This window comes from Chiloscyllium plagiosum, chromosome 40 (genome assembly GCF_004010195.1).
Source record: "Chiloscyllium plagiosum isolate BGI_BamShark_2017 chromosome 40, ASM401019v2, whole genome shotgun sequence".
Classification (NCBI taxonomy): Eukaryota; Metazoa; Chordata; class Chondrichthyes; order Orectolobiformes; family Hemiscylliidae; genus Chiloscyllium; species Chiloscyllium plagiosum.
In genome coordinates, this window is record NC_057749.1 from 17,685,163 (window position 1) to 17,705,080 (window position 19,918).

Genomic DNA, 19,918 nt, shown 5'->3' on the forward strand with positions numbered 1-19,918 from the left:
TGTTGGGTGTTCAGCTGGACTTACAAATGCAGCACTCATTCTCCTCCACAGGCTGTTCACCACCAAACACTTCTTCAACTCCGTAAATGGAATAGCTTTGTCTCTTTATTCTGGCAGTTCTTTCCCAAGCCATAGAATTCCTACAGTGTGGAAGCAGGCCATTCAGCCCATTAAGTCTGCAATGACCCTCTGAAGGATATCCCATCCATACCCACTTCCCCATCCCTGTATTTCCCATGGCAAATCCACCTAGTCTGCATGTCTCTGGACAATTTCCCATGGTCAATCCACATAACCTGCACATCTTTGGACTGTGGGAGGAAACCACAAAGACACAATGTGCAAACTCTACACTTACAGTCACCCGAGGGTGGAATTGAACCTGGGTCCCTAGCACTGTGAGGTGGCACTGCTCACCACTGAGCTCCCATGATTCCCCTGTTTTGGGAAAGTGGTTTTTGGAAAGGTGATTCCGTTCTTCATTCTGTGAATCTTACCTCTGAGCTGCTCCTTCCTGGACTGATGAATGCCCTGTTCCTCTGGCAGTGATGAGCTCAGTGACCTTAACACAGTCTGAATTGGTGACCACTAATTCTGAGTCTTGTGATATTTGCACTCAGAAACACACCAACAGTTGAGATAGATTTGATTCTCCAGCCTCATTAGATTAACCTGCTTATTTTGTTGCAATTATTATGCATCTTATATTGTTGCATTCACCAGAATCCTCATGTCTCATATCATTAAGTCTAGTCAGAACAAATCAATTAAAGCAAAAGGGTTTATTTAAAATGCAGAGTAAAGCAGATTATTTTCCTCATGCATACGCTGTGCTACTGACCATCTGAAAACATGTGCACAGCCTTGACATTACACATGGTCAGGCACAGCCTGTCAGGTTCCTGTATCACAATTGCATAAAACAATCCCCATGTTCCCCTCTTGAGCACATGGGGTCGCAGGTCAACTTGCTCAGTCACTACAGAAGATCCAGGTTGATTAAAGTCACCCACTGCCTGTAACATGGACACGGGAAATAATAATGATTGGGCATGAGCGGATAGAGAAAGACTGGTTGGGAATGGGAAGCTGTGGTGACGGGAGTTGGTGAGGCGAGTGGGCATAAGAGTAAAGATTGGGGAGAGTGGAGCTTTGGCAGAGGGGTGGCACAGAGAACACGAGATAGATGCACCAGAGGCGTGTAACGTTCCTAATGGAGATTGGAAACCCATTCTTCCACTGCACCTCCCAAACACCACGTGAAAGGCAGCAGATCCATGGGGTAGAATCTCCTCAGCCCCTGAACCAAGGGGGTTCTGGCACTGGCAGTTCATCGGGAAATTCGGGTGAGATCAGCAAAAGTGAGCTTATCAAAATTGAGAAGAAAGTCTGATTGTCCAAACGATGTGGTGATCAGTGAGAGAAGAATGTTGCTTGTGAGAGGCAAGAGGCCTTTTTAATTCATTCATGTGATGAGGGTGTCACTGGCTGAATCAATATTTATTACCCACCCCTAATTGCCCAGAGGACAGTTAAGAGTCAACCACATTGCTGCGGGTCTGGAGTCACATGTAGGCCAGACCAGGTAAGGATGGCAGTTTCCGTCCCTAAAGGACATTAGTGAACCCAGGTGAGTTTTTCCAACAATTGACTCATGGACATCATTAGACTGTTAATTCCAGATTTTACTGAGTTCAAATTCCACCATCTGCTGTGGCAGGATTCAAACCTGGGTCCCCCAGAACATTACCTGGGTCTCTGGATTAACAGTCCAGCGATAAAGCCACCAGGCTATCATCTCCCCCAGTGGATTTACATGCATTAGCATGTTATTATTAGGAGAAAGTGAGGATTGCAGATGCTGGAGCTCAGAGTCAAGAGGGTAGTGCTGGAAAAGCACATCAGGTCAGGATGAAGGGCTTACGTTTACGCCCGAAACATCAATTCTCCTGCTCCTGGGATGCTGTCTGACCTGCTGTGCTTTTCCAGCACCACACTCTGGCATGTCATTATTACCATCGGCATGTTGTTGATGTGTAATTTCCTGTTCTCCCACCCACTGGACAGAAACAAAATGGAAAGAATTCCCGCTGTGAAAGTCAGAGCAGGAACCTGCTGCCTGAAGCTCACTGCTTGCTCCTTCAGATCTCCATCTCTCAGGGCATGCTCCATCTGCAACGTGTGTCCATGGGCATTGGCATTGGGCATGTACCAGCCTGACACCACCCTCTTGGCACATCACTCAACCACCCACAACACACTGTGCATGGTCAGGCTGCAGTTTGGAGTACACTGATGGCTGGAGATAGACAACTGTACTTTGTGCCCAGGGGCAGGCACCAGCTCACGGGTTCGAGTGAGGGGGTTTCTCAGGGCTCCTCACGTACTCCCTTAGTGCTCACTAACTTTGGGCTCACTCAGATGCAGTACCTTACAGTATCTCTGCCTTGAAACTGTATTGCTATAACAGCACAGCAGGTCAGGCAGCATCCAGGGAACAGGAGATTCGACGTTACGGGCACAGGCCCTTCTTCAGGCCCTTCTCTGCCTTGCCTTTTCAAAGCTTCTGCCAGAGCTCGGTGTACTTCAGTCTTGCCTTGTCTTTTAACACAGACACAGAGGGAGGCAGCTTGCCATCAGTGATGCTGAAAGTGTAATGCTCCCTGCGACTGGATTCTGAGGTGGGCTAACAGTGAGGTCAGTGAACTCCAGTAGCTTGGTTCATCAATAGCAAATACCATTTCCCAACATGCACTTGGAATTGCAATGAAGGGTCAGCCCTGCCACCTCTGTGCTCTCAGGAAGATTTCCTTTCGGTTTCTCTTCCACGACATCGATAAGCAAAGGGAGCCCCTGCCTGATGGGGTTTCACTGAGTGCAGACCTGTGTCAGCGTGGTGAATGTTAGGAGAACCTGGTCGAGTGGGTTCAGGAGAAAGTGAAGATGGTACGATTGGAGAATGATGGAGCTGTGGTGCTGAGGCAATGAGGTGAGCCGCAGGGAATGATGGGTAAAAGCTCACTCGGTCTCACAGAAGGTAAACCTGTAAAACTCACCAAAATTAACATTCAGCCCATGGGAGGATCAGCAGCTGTAGGTTCCTCTCCAAAACCTGACTGGGACTGTATAGTCATTCCTTCAGTATTGTTGGGTGAAAACTCCATCTGTAAGAGCACAGTGAGCATACTCACAGCACATAAACTGCAGTGGTTCAACAAACAGGTCCAACCGCCATTTCTCAAAGACCTGCAGCTGGGAAAGAGAGAACAGCCTTACTGATGGTGCCCACCTCACCAGGATGAAATAAAAATAACTCAAGGCCACAAGAAGTCCCTGTTGATCTGGCCAGATATTGTTTGGAATTACACGCAGATAAATGAAGCTTAATATAAGGTTCTTATGGTGCAGTGACAATGTCCCTATCTTTGAGCCAGGAGACCTGAGTTCAAGTCCTACTTGCTCTGGAGCTGTATAATAACATCTCTGAACAGCTTGATAAGAAAAAAAGATAACTTTTTTTTTAAATCAGACTGAAACTTTGGAGTTTTCAGCCGTCTCACCCACCGCACTGAGAGACTTGTGCTGATTGGGTAATCTAATGTTCCACAAATTTCAATAAATCAATTTGTAATATTTGTGCTGAAGTCCATGTAATCACTCAAACTGCTATTGAATTTAGATGAAAGCACTTTATTATGCAAAACATGATCCTTAGAGGAAGTAATTAGTTTGTGAATAATAATGAATTTGCACTGTGCTAATAATATTTGGTCTGCTGAGCAATGGCAACAGGCATGTCATTACTGAACATTTTCTGGTTGGTTTCGGATCCTGTGTTAAAGTTTGATAAATGATGGGATGATGGAAGTGAGCGTGATGTGGGAAATGAACTGATTGCAAGTGAATACAAAGGGACGTGTGTTGGGAACTCTGTGCCAGTGCGTGCGAACAGGAATGGGTTCGGGTCCATTGGGATTATGTGCTGTGGAAGTGAGGGGAAATGGGTTTAGGTCCATTGTCTTAGTATGGAGTGGGAAGGGATGTGGATCCATTGCAATTGTGTGGAGTGGGAGTGAATGGGTTTGATTAGTTGGGCTTGAAATTATGGCTCGTTCTGCTGGAACCTGAACCTGCAGGAATGCTCTCTCAGACCAGAACTCCCTCCCTAGTGGCTGAGGAGTTAGCTGGAACTGCCTCGTGTCTTATCTGTTTGCTATTGACAGGAGAGAAATTTCTACATTGGGACAGTTTCTACTTTTTTACTGAAAACCCATCAGAAGAAGAAGGGAGTGGACAATTCCTGCTGCAGTAACCTAACCGACTCGGTGACCAGTCCCTGGCCTTATCTTCAGAACTGCCAGCGGAACATGGATCAATCCCCTTGGAACAATGGCATTGCCAGAGCTAAACATTTTCATTTCCAAACTTATACAACTGGGAGCCTGTTAAAATCTGGCCTGTCCATTTTGCATTGCTGTGGCAAATAATATGTGCTTTTTGATTCTTTCATTGGATATGAGTGTTGTTGGCTGAGCCAGAATTCATGATCCTTGTGAGCATTATGATGAACTGCTGCAGTCCATGGCTGTGGGTAGACCCACAATGCCCTTAGGGAGAGAATTCTAGGATTTTGACCCAATAACACATAAGGAACGGCGATATATTTCTGAATCAGTCTGGTGAGTGGCTTGGAGGGGAACGTGCAAGGGACGGTGTTCTCCTGTACCTGCTGCCCCTTGTCCTTCAGGGTAGTAGTGGATGTGGAGTTAACAGGTACTATCTAAGGAGCCTTGGTGAAATACTACAGTGCCTCTTGTAGATGGTATACAATGCTGCTCCTGAGCATCAGTGCTGGTTTATAATTCTGTTGCATTGCAGTATGGGGTTTTGTGTCTGTCTATCCAATTCCATTGAGAGTTTATTAATAAACAGGGTAGGTGTCTGGCAAGCTACCTTGTCTCAAATGAAGTCACTAATTGGCTAATTGATGGTAAATCGGTAAACCATGTGGACAAAGCCCTTTTGACCTCCCTGAGTCTGCACTGACCCCCGAAGGGTACCCCACATCCCACCCACCCCTGCCCTATCCCTTTAGCCCTGCATTTACCATGGCTAATCTATCTAACCTGCACAAACCCTGGACACTTTAACATGGCTAACTCACCCTGACCGGTACATCTTTGGACTGTGGCAGGGAACCGGAGCACCCGGAGGAAACCCATGCAGACACGGGGAGAATGTGCAAACTCTACAGGGGCTGGAATCGGACCCGGGTCACTGGGGATGTAAGGCAGCAGTGCTAGTTAGTGAGCCACCTTGCCACCCAGAGTTCTCTCCTGTTTAGGCTCTCTGTCTCCATTAGAGACCTTCATTAATGGTAATGGGCATTTCCTCACTGGCTTGCTGCCCCTGCTCTGATCATGGACTCTCCATTCCTCCCCACTTTCAGTGAGACCTGCGTGACTGGCCTTGAGGTTGCTGCCTGCAAATCTGACTGGATCCTCATCAGGTACAGGGTGCAGTGCATGCCGTGGTCTAGTCACTGCTCCCTTTCATGCTGCTGGGTTCTCTCACAATTCCTCAGCCATAGGCCAGGCTATCACCTGTCGTTGTCTTTCTGATCCCAGGAATTGTGACACCAGATGTGCTGCCCTAACATGTACAGTAGCTCATTGCCAATGGGAACATAAGCGAGGGAGTAGTTGCACAGGAACTTACTACTGGGGGATTGGAATTGTACCTTTATATGGTCATAACCCTGGAGGCAGAGACCACACTTCCCTCACTCAGTGGGCAGGTTTGGTTGATTCTAACTACAGTTAATTGGGAAAATAACTTATCGTTACCAAGAAATGATGATGAAGTAATCTACGAATTGCAATCATTCTGCATAGTGAACTGACTAACGCAGTACTGTCGAAAGTGTCATAAATCCAGCCAAGGTTATAAAATCTTGATCATCAATTTTTTTGCTATCTTAAATTCCTATGTGGAAATTTGCTGGGAAGTCTCTATCTCTCAATTGCAGAGGGTTACGGAGACAGAACAGGGGGATTGTGACTGATTGGGGGATTGGCTGGTCAGATTGTCTCTTTCATTGCAGGATTGTTCTGGGATCCTCTGAAATGTAGAGTGTTCTGTAAATCTCTCGCCTGTGAGCAGGCTGACTGCAAGGGAGCAGTGGCCCCTGGTTAGATCACGCAATAGAATTCCGCCTGATTTTCCTATTCCCTGCCGCGTGACAGCCTCTGTAGTTACCTTGTTTACAAATGGGACATTTCCATTCAATGGGACAGAGTTAGGGCTCAAATCTCAGGCTTCAGCAGTTTGTGTTAACTCCAGCAAGTCAACCAACTCCAGGAACAGACTCTGTCATCGAGAGAGCATTCTCGCTAGTGACATTGGTGACAAAAGAAATGAAAGAGGGACACATGACAAAAGTGTCAACACATTATCCGAAGAATTTGTAACAAGATTGGCGAGCAGCGAGCAGAGTTGTAGTAGCCCGTTGAAGACCCACTGGGAACCAATAGAAAACTGAGTTAAGCAGCAACAATAGCTTGTCTTCACAGAGCACCTTCGCCTAGCTTTAATGCACAGAAATCACTCGTTGAATCCAATAGGACAATGCCCCTGTTCATGCTGAGAATAAGCCTCCTCTAACCCTTCTTCATCTAACCCCATTAACATGTCCTTTTATTCCTTTCTGCATTATTGTGTTTAACCAGCTTCCCCTTTACGATGTCTCAGACACCACATCACCATGGGCAGGACCGACCCAGCAGAAATGGTGGCACAGTGCTGGACAGCTGTGGCAAAGTTGCCTTGAGAGTTTTCAGCATTAACTTGGGACCAGTAACTGGTCAATCATGGGCAAGGAAACCTCCTGCTGATTATCACATAGTGTCCTCCCTCAGCTGATGAATCCGCACTCCTCTACGTTGAACAAGCACTGAGGATGGCAAGGGCACAGAATGTTCTCTGGGTGAGGGACTTTGCCATCCAGTAGCACCATTACTGACCCAAGCCCTAAAGAACATTGCAGCTTCGGCAGCTGGTCATAGAGCCTGTCCCAGGTTGAATGATAAATAAATCCTCCCTACGGTAACTGGATCCACATTCTCACCACTTTCATTGTAAGTCTCTTCCCAAAGAGTATCAGGAAGCAAGGCTTGACCCAAAGCCACAGGAGTGAGTATTACGCCAGGTGAATGTACACTAGGAGGAACATCTTAAGATGGAGTGGAAGTGGGTGGTGAGGTGAGGTGTTGGTTTCAGGAGAAGTACCGTACCGAAGCATTCCGGTTTATTCGGAATGAGGAGGCCAGTCTGTGGTTTACTTCTGTCTTTCAAGTATTTTTTATTTGATCCATAAAATGAGTGAGAAGAGAAATTGTTTGTGAGCGATTGCTTCAAAGCCAGCAACAGTGAAGTAATCTTACGTTATTTGGTCTCTAGAAATTGCACTTTTTACAAAGGCAAGGACTCTGCAGGTTTCTAGAGTACAGCTTGTTCCACACTGGCTCATCAATCGCACTAAATTTCAATTCTAAACAATTTTGCTGTACTTCGCTACACTCTGTGTTTAGTAATCTAGCTCGGCAATCGAAACAATTGAACAAAGGAACAAGACAGAGACGAACAAAGTGAGAAATTAGTCATCAGGTCAGGTTCAACTGACCTGAGCTGATCATGGTGCCATTAAGCTTAAAGCCAGATCCAAAACTGAGTAATTTCAGAGAGGGGGAGCACACAGGTTTAGAGAGGAATAAAAGCGTTATCATTTCTGAGCTCTCGCCTCTTGCCTGCTGAAGTCTTTGATGCACTCGAGGGTATAGATCAATGGCGACAGTCATTCTCTGCTCTCTCACTGAAATGTCAATCTCTCTGGTTAGTTCCAGCCAGTAATGTCAGTAAAGCTATGCAACTACGGAGGAGGCGTTGCCTTCAAATTTGTTCAGCACACCCCCACTTTCCAGCAGATGGGCCACTGAGTAAGAACGCTGTGTTTCTATTTTAAAAAAACATCCAAAGAACTGCAGATACTGGAAATCAGAAACCAAAACAGAAATTGATGGAAAAGCTCAGCAGGTCTGGCATCACCTGTGGAGAGAAATCAGAGTTAATGCTTTAGGTCCAGTTCTGAGGAAGGGTCGCTGGACTGGAAACGTTAACTCCGATTTCTCTCCACAGGTGATGCCAGACCTGCAGAGTTTTTTCCAGCCATTTCTGTTTTTGTGGCTGTGTTTCTTTTCTTGCCTCAGCCAGAGGTACAGAGACCTGGTGCCCACCCTCACTGAGATTCACTCACTTTCGGAATGCAGGGACAGGGCAGGCCTCTTGCCCCTTGAGTCTGCTCAACAAACCAATTTAACCACAGCTGGTGCATATTTTAATTCCATGTACCTGCCTGTCCTGCCTGAGGATAGGTGACACAGCAGGGCCAATGGGCTGAATGGCCTAATTTTGCTCCTACACTTGATGGTTTTAGGAAACAGGGTAGATCCGGAGAAATGAGCTGAAAATGTGTTGCTGGAAAAGCGCAGCAGGTCAGGCAGCATCCAAGGAGCAGGAGAATCGACGTTTCGGGCATTAGCCCTTCTTCAGGAAAAATGATCACATTCTGTTCACACTATAGACACCACATTTGATCCAGTTCACAGTAACGTAATAGTGTCTGATAATAGTGCGAGGAGGCAAAGACTATTAAATATCCCACCGTCTTCCCAATGCAGAGAGACCTTGAGTCAGGAGACGGTGCCGGTGTGGTGACGAAGAGAAACTGTTGTTGCAGGGGGTTAAAAAAGCTTCAGTTCATAGAATCATAGAGATGTACAGCATGGAAATAGACCCTTCGGTTCAACCCGTCCATGCCGACCCGATATCCCAACCCAATCTAGTCCCACCTGCCAGTACTTGGCCCATATCCCTCCAAACCTCTCCTATTCATATACCCATCCAAATGCCTCTTAAATGTTGCAATTGTACCAGCCTCCACCACTTCCTCTGGCAGCTCATTCAATACGCGTACCACCCTCTGTGTGAAAAAGTTGTCCCTTAGGTCTCCTTTATATCTTTCCCCTCTCACCCTAAACCTATGCCCTCAAGTTCTGGACTCTCCGACCCCAGGGAAAATACTTTGTCTATTTACCCTATCCATGCCCCTCATAATTTTGTAAACCTGCAACATGACCTCCCAATTCCTGTACTCAATACTCTGACCAATAAAGGAAAGCATACCAAACCCTTCTTCACTACCCTATCTACCTGCAACTCCACTTTCAAGGAGCTATGTTCAGTTTGGTCTGGCTGGATTTGCACCATTTCCAGGGACACAGGAGTCTGAGTACATAATCTGTTTGGATATTCTAATTCAGTATTGTGAGACATTCAGGGGAGATCTCAAACCAAGGTCAGCATTTGCCTGTTCAGGCTGATGTTGGAAGGCCCTGGATGTCAGGGAGAATACAGCCCAGGCTGTTTCCCTTACGCGACCGTGTGAGATCTTGCTATGCACTGATTGGCTGCTGGGCTTGACTACATACAGAAAGTTTTATGGCTCAATAACTCGGTTCATAAGGGCGCTATGTGCGTGCAGTTACTTTTTTTTTCTTGGCCTGGCGTGCTATGTGGGAGCTGGAAGTCAGTTTATCTTCACTACAGTTTGTATCTCTGCTACAAATCCCCTCCCACACTAGTTCCCCAATACTGTCCAACACAATCCCACCCTCCACCCTCTACCACCCCCAACTCATTAACCGTAGTCGTGTTTTTGGTCTGCGTTGCTATTTGTCCTAGTTTTCAGGATGAAGGTTGAAGTTGTAGACTGAAGTTGCCTTGAGGCATGTCCGATGTATTGAATGCTTCCATCTAAAGTGGCTTTTCTTCCTCTTGCTTTATTTAACTTACATCACTTTTTAACATGTTAAACTTCCAGAGTGCGTTTTAAATTCTAAAGCACCTCATCCATTTTCTGCGCATGAAAGAAGTAGTTAGCCTGCAGGCTACAATGTAGAATATGTAACCACATGGTTACAGCAGAAACTGCATTGTCCTTCATTTCTTTCCTGGGAACCTTAAGTTTTTAAGGTCCTATTCAAAAGCTACAAAAGAAATGGTGTGCTTAGAAGGAACGACAAGAAAAGCTAACAAAGACATTTTCAAAATCGAGTCCTGCATTTTCTGTCTCAATTAATTTAATCTCAAAGATTTTCTGAGTAAGTGATTTGTAATGAGATAGTTGGCTAATTCAGGATAAGGGGGCATTCATATGACTCTAGACATTAAGAGGCATCTGGATGGGTATATGAATAGGAAGGGTTTGGAGGGATATGGGCTGGGTGCTGGCAGGTGGGACTAGATTGGGTTGGGATATCTGGTCGGCACGGATGGGTTGGACCTAAGGGTCTGTTCCATGCTGTGCATCCCTATCACTCTATGACTCTATTTAAGGTGAGAGGTGGAAAGTTCAGAGGAGCGTGGTAGGTGCCTGAAAATTACTGCCCGGGTTGGTGTTAGAGGCAGATACGATCGGATCATTTAAGAAACTTTGAGATAAGCACATGAATATATAAGGAATGGAGGGATATGGACCAAGGGCAGGCAGAAGGGATTAGTTCAATTTGGCATTATGTTTGTCATGACATCATGGGCTGAGGGGCCCATTCCTGTGCTGTACAGTTCTATGTTGTATATGCACTCTGCGTGATGTAAGCTTGTTTTATGACTGAGAGCATTACCACAGCTCACTGAGCTACATTCCTCTGCCTCTGGCAGTGTTTGTGTGAGATAATAATTTATCAGGAGTTTAAGAGTGCATGGGTTATAGGTGAGCTATTCAGTCAATATTTGTCTTTGTACTAAACAGATTTTGCTTACATTGGCTATTTCTGGGGCTTTGATAAGTATTAAGAGAGTAATGCTCTGTCAGGGTAAAGCTCACTGACCTTACAGTTCCATGTGGAAACTCCAAGTTTGTTTTGTGTGATTCTTTTTTTACTGTTAATAAGTAGTCATCTGAAATACTTCGGCCCACAATGAAGGAGTTTTGCAACAGAACTGTTCAATTGATGGGGTTAGTGAGAGGTCACTTAACTGCTATGGTGTGCACCAGGAAGGGTATGACACCATTACCCTAGCCCACAGTCATAAAACCTGCAACCACCTAGAATCCCACTCAGCCCAATTGAATGCTCAGATTCCCAAAGTCTTCAGCATGTTTCCCAGACCTGGAGGCCCACCTCCCAGTCCTCCATCAGACACTGCAGAAGCTGTAACTCGCAGAGTCAGAGAAGATGGTCACCTCAAAGTCACAAGCACCAGCCTCTTTCTCCCCATCACCAACATTATTGGCTTCATGAGAAACAAAGGTAGAGTCATACAGCATGGAAATAGACCTTTCAATCCAACTCATTCATGCCGACCAGATTTCCCAAACTGAACTAATCCCATTTGCCATAGAAGGGCATATCCCTCTAAAACTGTTTCTATCCATGTGCCTGCCCAAAAGTCTTTTAAATGTTGTAACTTACCTGCACCTACGGCTTCTTCTGACAGTTCATTCCACATATAACCACTCTCTGTGTGAACAAGTTGCCTCTCAGTTCCCTTTTAAATCTTTCCCCTCTCACCTTAAATCTATGCCCTCTAGTCTTGAACTCCCCTACCCTAGGCAAAAGACCTTGACTATTTACCCTATGCATGTCCCTCCTGATTTTATAAACCTTTCAACCTCCTATGCTCCGGGGAAAAAGTTGCAGCCAATCCAGCTTCTCCTTATAAATCAAACCCTCCAGTCTCGGCAATATCCTTGGAAATCTTTTTTACACCCTTTCCAGTTTAATAATATCCTTCCAAAATTCCTGTATGCAGTACTCCAAATGTGGCCTCACCGATGTCCTGTACAGCTGCAAGTTGATGTCCAAAACACAGGGCTCTGACTGATGAAGGCAAGCATGCCCAATGCATTCTTCACCATCCTGTCTATCTGTGACACAACATGCTAGGAACTATGTACGTGCATCCCAAGGTCACTTTTTGCAACAACACTCCTCAGTGCCCTACCATTACCTTGTAAGCCCTATCCTGGTTTGTCTTACCCAAATGCAACACCTCTCATTTATTCAAATTAAACTCCATCTGCTGTCCCTCTGCCCATTGGTCCAGCTGATTAAAATCCTGTTATACTCTTAGATAAGCTTTTGCATTGTCCACAATACTATCATCTCAGGAGCCTAGTCATCTTCCAGAACCTTCCTCCTGAGTGTAGGAGACTAACTGACCACTGCCACCCTTATGCCTTAAGAAACTTGAATTCAATTCCGACTTCCAGAATGCTCTGGAAAACTCCACAGCTTTTCTTTCATCGCTATTTGATTTTCTGGAGGAAGCATCATTGGTGCCTGCCTTAACTAAATGCCTGCTAGGTGACTAATCCCGAATAATTACAATCATCTTCTTTTGTGCACACTATGTCTCCTGATTTTATTGATGTTCTCCCTTCACCTGATTGCCATTGACACTGGTTTTGCTCAGGCTCCGCGATGCCACACTCGGCCAGATGCAGCCTGGATGTCAAGGGTAGTCACTCACACCTCGCAATAGCAGGAATTATTTGACTGCTGCATTTAGCATCAAGTACAATTTTTAATTGCTAAACTGCACTTTTTTTTTCTCACTTTTAACAAGGAATCAAAATTGAATGAGCACTTGGAAGCAAAAAGATTGATTCCCTGTCCCAGCCAATAACACATCAAAACATATAAGAAAGAAAATCAAAAAATCCTCAAAATGGGAGACAGAGCAGTAGTAGTGATGACAGTAAAATTCTTACTGCAGTGGCCCAGTGGGAACAAATCCCATTACAGAAGCTGGTGGGATTTACATTCTGTGAATAAATTTGGAGTTGAAAGCTCATCTTGCTAATGGTGACCATGACAACTATTGTCAATTATCATATAAATCTCATCTTGTTCTTTAGAGAAGGAAATATGCTGTCCATTCAGGTCTGGGCCTACATGTGACTCCAGACCCACAGCAAAATGTGGTTGACTCTTAACTGCCCACTGAAAACACCTCTCAGTTAAAGGGCAATTAGCGATGGATAACTAGGGGCAGTATAATGACTCAATGCATAAGTCTGCAATTTTGGGAGATATTTTATGCATTTACTGCAAAGTAGTTCTTGTCTATGCAGGTTGATAATGACGCCATCCTAGTACAATATCAGCATTTCATTTCCAAGTGCTACATAAACTCATGTAGACATTTGACATGATAAACTTCAAGATAGTGGAGGAATGAAGGTAGCTGAGACTAGGCGACATCTCCTGACAGTGCACACACTGGACATTTCTCCCTGCACCAACAGACTCTTATTAATGACATGAAGCCAGAATGGGCAAATGGAGTTGAGGCAGAGATTGGCGATAGTTTGAACAAGGAACACCTTTGAGGCATTGAGTGGTCATTTCCGGTTCCCGTGTTTCATCACTGAGTGAAAAAGTTGTGGCAATGCCTCGGTAAATCGCTATCTGATTTCACACAGTGCCCATTCCCTTTAACCATCAATAAACCATCATTAATTCACCATCGTCAAGTTGTGACCACTTATAGTCATTGAGTAAAGTGGGGAGTAAAGGGTTGGTGGCACAGTCAACTCAATGCCTCAAAGATGCTTCTATAGCTGATCTCTGCCTCAACTCCATTCGTCCATCCAGGCTTCATATCCTTAACAAGAATTTAACATTATTTTGATGTGCTTCCATTAGAACCTCCATTGGATGCCACGGTGGCTCATTGGTTAGCACTGCTGCCTCACAGTGCCAGGGACTCAGGTTCAATTTCACCCTTGAGTGACTGTCTGTGTGGAGTTTGCACATTCTCCCTGTGTCTGCATGGGTTTCCTCTGAATGCTACAGTTTCCTCCCACAGTCCAAAGATGTGCGGTTAGGTGGATTGACCATGGGAAATGTGGGGTTACAGGAATAGGGTGGGGGTAGGTAGGATGCTCTTTGGAGGGCCAGTGTGGATATAATGGGCCAAATGGCCTGCTTCCACACTGTAGAGGTTCTATGATTTACAATGGGACCTGCCTATGTAAACATGTCACATGGACAGGACCACATTAAGCAGATAAATTAGTCTTTACTGAATGTGGCTATAGGATCAAAGCCTGGGTATATCTATGATCTCTGTGTGCAGCAGAATCTAGGTATTAATATCTAATAAATAGGGATACGGTGATGTCTAAGCCTGAATGACTTTGGCATTTCCTCAATCAGTCTGTAAATAACCCAAACTCATGGTGTGGCAACAACACTCACAGTGAAAGAGGAACGAGCTTTGACTAATCCAAGAAAACAGTGGCACAATGCAGAAAAAAATTTCACTGCATCGATCAATATGATACAACAACAACTTGCATTTGTAAGTCGCCTTTGATCAGGTGAAACATTCGCAGCGATTTGTATACCAAGCTAGGGAAGGCACCATTAGGAGGGAGGACCAAACATCTCTTTGGGAGCAGATTTAAGGAGGACCTGGAAGAGAAAGGGGAGTGTTGTCAAAGGTTTCAGGGAGGGAAGTTCAACACTCACTGAGACCAATAATGGGGTGAAAGGGTGGCAGACTGCAGTCAGAGATTACTGGAGTGGACGTTAAAGTTTTATTGGTAAATGATTTAAAGTTTATGCAGGATAAAATTACGCTGATAGTTACATTTCTAAAACGTTTCCAGGCTTAAAACACCACGAGCCCGAGACATGCTTGATGCTGGAGTGATTGTTGCTCTTGGTAGTGACTTTAATCCCAATGCATACTGTTGCTCGATGGTAAGTAAATCCATTCTGTCATTGTTTCATCCAGTGCCTCTGGAAGAAAAGGAACGATGTATTTGGTGGAGAGGACAGTTGAGCTCATTGCTTTGATCTGGAGCCTTCGAAATGAAAGGTCCCTTGTTTATCCAGCATTTTTTTTACAACATTGGGGAAGTATTTGTGTACTTTTACAACATTGGGGAAGTATTTGTGTACTTTTACAACATTGGGGAAGTATTTGTGTACTTTTACAACATTGGGGAAGTATTTGTGTACTTTTACAACATTGGGGAAGTATTTGTGTACTTTTACAACATTGGGGAAGTATTTGTGTACTTTTACAACATTGGGGAAGTATTTGTGTACTTTTACAACATTGGGGAAGTATTTGTGTACTTTTACAACATTGGGGAAGTATTTGTGTACTTTTACAACATTGGGGAAGTATTTGTGTACTTTTACAACATTGGGGAAGTATTTGTGTACTTTTACAACATTGGGGAAGTATTTGTGTACTTTTACAACATTGGGGAAGTATTTGTGTACTTTTACAACATTGGGGAAGTATTTGTGTACTTTTACAACATTGGGGAAGTATTTGTGTACTTTTACAACTTTGGGGAAGTATTTGTGAACTTTTGAAGTGTACCCAAATGCCAAACAGACACTTTTCACAAGCAAAAAGCTTTCTGAAAATGCAAGTTGTTACAAACAACTCCCATGTGAAGTTCTCCAAGTTAGAATATTTTCAGACAGAAATATTCCAAATCGTTAAGTTCCAGGGTGAGGAGGAATGGACTGAGTCCCACTGCTCCCTCAGTTTGTGACAGTAAGGTTCGTTTTAAAAGGATTCCTCTGTTGTGAACGCCTTTTACCCAGACCAAATTATGTTTCAAAAAGAGCCAAATTAGCTGGGCTTTACTTGAATTAACAAAAATGTGAGTTTATTAGTTTCTACATGTGGGAAGTATTAATAATATATTGGGAATATGATGTGGAGGTGCCGGTGTTGGACTGAGGTGGACTAAGTCAGAAGCCACACAACACTGGGTTATAGTCCAACAGGTTTAATTAAAATCACAAGCTTTCACAACAATGCCCTTTAATCAGGTGGAACTTCACCTGACGAAGGAGCAGCGCTCCAAAACCTTGGACTATAACCTGGTTTCGTGTAACTCCTGATATTGGGAAGAAAAAGTGGGTCCAAAGAAAAGGTAAAATTTAAAGGTTATAAGCAGATAATCTCTCTGGATAGTTCAGGAAAAGTAGACAGTGGAACATGGATAGCGGAACAGTTAAACAGCCATTTTTGGGATTTTAGTTTTTGCAGGTTAGTTGATATCCTTTTGACCTGTTTCCTTTCGATGGTAACTGGTTAGCAGCACTTCAGAGCAAGAGAGCCCTTCTGTCTTTTGTTTCATTCTGACTGGCTTCTCACTTAATTGGCTTCTAGCATGTAGAGTGACAGATTCATAGATCAAAACATTTGAGATCCAGACAGTACAGCAGAGGTTCTTCAGCCCATCAAGTCTGTGTGCCACCAAAATGACACTAAATCTACCCTCATCCCACTTTACAGCACTTGGCCAATGCCTTGAATGTTATAGCATTTCAGGTGCTCCTCCGTGTAATTTTTAAAAGTTGTTAGGTTTCCCACCTCAACTACTCTCCCAAACAGTGCATTCCAGATTCACATCACCCTCTGGATGAAAAAATAGTTTCCTCAAATCCTCTCTAAACCTTCACTTTAAAATTATATCCCCTTGTTATTGACCCCTGAACTAAGGGGAAGAGCTGCGTGTATGTGTGTGAGAGTGTGTATGTGTGTGTATGTGTGTGTGAGAGTGTGTATGTGTGTGAGTGTGTATGAGAGTGTGTATATGTGTGTGGTTATTTGGGGTATAGAAGGTGGCCAGCAATAACTGGACTGTCCTACACTAACAGCTGGTATGGAGGCTTATAAAAGGAAGCCAGGAGAAAGCATTGTGAAAGAAAATTAAAAATAGTGATGGAATGAAGAAATTCTTACTTCTATATTAGTGAGAAATTGAGCAGGAAAGAACAGCTCTTGGACTGCATTCAAGACATCCCTCATTTATTCCATTATGATTATATTTTTATTCAAGTGTAGATGAAATAACAGAGACTGTGAAGCAGCATAGCAAACAGTCCAAATACAAACAACTCCATAATATAATAAAAAGTATTCTATTAAATTCAGAGAACTCTTTTATAACTGTAATATATAAGAAAGAAATAGCAACAGTGCATTATAGACTCTAATATTCTTTTGCAAAGTAGACTATATTGATTGGAGACTGTTCTCAGCATTACTGTACATGCCTAACGTTATTAGCAATGATTGATTTCAAAGAAATTGTATGATACCAAAGAAAATCTGAATTTTAAAACAAGTCAGGAATCTAGAAATTAGTCTGCAGAATTCTCTGGAATATAAGTTCATGCGGCATTTGGCCCAAAACAGCCCCTAACCCACTTTGAGATTGAACCCTGACCTTCAGTTTTGTCAGAGGCCGGAAGCTTTTTGTCCCATTCACCATCTGAAGAATTGAATATCAGACTGCTTTCCTCACCTGCATGAAGGCATATTGTGTATATTTTTAAGGTGAGAGGCGAAAGATTTAAACACGACATGAGTCACAATGTGGTTCGTGTGTGGAATGAACTGCCAGACGATGTGGGTACAGTTACTCCATTTAAAAGACATTTTGATAAGTACATGAATAAGAAATATTTGGATGGATATGGGCCAAGCGCAGGTAGGTTGGACTAATGTACTCTGGCATTATGGTTGGCATGGACGGGTTGGGGCCAAAGGGTCTGTTTCCGTGCTGCATTCTATGATTCTGTGACTCTCTGGGTATAATGGTGGTGGGGGATATTGAGTTGCCACATTTTTACATTGATCACCTTCAAAGATACTCAGGGGAAGTGAGGACTGCAGATGCTGGAGATCAGAGCTGAAAATGTGCTGCTGGAAAAGCGCAGCAGGTCAGGCAGCATCCAAGGAACAGGAGAATCGACGTTTCGGGCATGAGCCCTTCTTCAGGAATGAGGAGGGTGTGCCAAGCAGGCTAAGATAAAAGGTAGGGAGGAGGGACTTGGGGGAGGGGCGTTGGGAATGGCGGAAGATGAGGCGCTCTTCCTCCAGCCGTCGTGTTGCTATGGTCTGGCGATGGAGGAGTCCTTCAAAGATAACTTATTGAAGTGGTTCAGGAGATCCTGCAGTCATTAAGAGTGCTCTGTAAGATCCAGGCTCATTCTTCAACCTGGTCCTGATGGAGGTCACCTTGTGAATCACCATTTTGGATTAAGAACCTCTCTTTCTGTTAGGGTCATGTTGGTTTTCTTTTGGATGGATGTTGAACTGGGACATTGCCTACGCTCTCAGGTGGCGATTAAAGAGCCCACAGCCAGTGTTAGAAAAGGTCAGGCGATTTCTTCCTGATGCCTCGGTCAATTTTTATCCCTCAAGCAACATTGTAGGAAACAAATTAACTGGTCATTATCCCATTGCTCTTTATGGGATCTTGCTGTGTGCAAACTGACTGCTACTTTCCTGTATTGAAACGGTGATTTCATTGTAAAACCGCAACACTGGTTGTAGAGAGCTGCAGTATATCCTGGAGCCTTGAAAGATGCTATAGAAATAAAAGGTTTGTCTTTCTTTACGGGGTCCTATTAAAAAATCAAATAAAATTTCTGCAGATGAGGCAGCAAAACTATATTTACAGAGGAGCAGGGATCACTCAGTGATCAGCATCAAGCCCTCCCTCTCTTTCTTGTAGTGACTGGTCTCTATCAGCAGCTACTGACCCAGTTCGGGGCCACCAATGGGGACAGTATGGAACTGGCTCAAGAACTTGTGAAGTTCATTAGCCGCTGACCTTGGGAACAATGAGGGAAGACCGCAGTTACACTCATTTGTGTTACAAAGGGTGGACACACAGAGCAAACACTGAGTGTCAGAGGAAAATGCTGAAGGCTAGTGTTTCTGTGCCGCAGTCCCAAGCTCATTAAAATGTGCCTTAATAGGGAACAAGAATATGATGAAAATTGTGCATTTAATTTTGGATCTTCACACAGGTCAGTTCAGAAGTTAGTTTTATGTCATATTATTTCAGTCATTTCTCTTCCTGTCATCCTCATCCCCAGATTGACATGATGATCAGGGATCTCCTCTCGGACCCTGTGATCTGAAGTTTTTCATCACAGAACCCCTACAGTGAGGGAGCAGTCTATAAGTCCACACTGACCCTGCAAAGAGCATCCAACCCAATCACTGTAACCCCCCATTTCCTGTGGCTAATCCACCTAACCTGCACACCTTTGGACTGTGGGAAGGAAACCCATGCAGACACAGGGAAAATGTGGCTGAAGGGTGTGGGACAGGGTGGGGTTTAATGTTTTGAACACTCCATCTAATGTCCTCTTGACAGAACATTGTAGGATCTCACTAGCAATCCACTCATCCAATAGTGCTTCAGTGGGAATTCCAGTTGTACAGGATGAGATAGAATCTATAACACAGAATAGGGCATTCGGCACATTACTTTGTGCTGATGTTTACACTCCTCCTCCCCCCCCAATCTCTCAATCGGCCTATACCTTTCTTCTTTCGTCACAATACATCAAGGTGTTTACCTGACCAGTCCCCGTGGGAACAACGTGCACACTATCGCTACTCTTCTGCTGAAGACAATTTAGTTTAATTTCCAGCTGGCATTATTAGTGTTCTGAGGAAAGGTCACTCAACCTAAAACATTAACTCTGATTTTTTACGCTGCTGATGCCAGACCTGCTGAGCTTGTCCAGCAATTTCTGTTTTTGTCTCTGATGTACAGCATCCGCAGTTCTTTCGGTTTTTATTTGGCATTATTAGTGACTGTCTTATCTTGAAGTCCTCAGTTTTACCTCCCCTCTGAGTTGGAAACTTCTTTTGCCATTTTACACAATTAAAATCCTTTGATAATTTTAGCAATCTCTTCTTGGGTTTCCTCCAGTCTACTCTTTTCCCTCGAGGAGAAAGTGAGGACTGCAGGTGCTGGAGATCAGAGCTGCAAATGTGTTGCTGGAAAAGC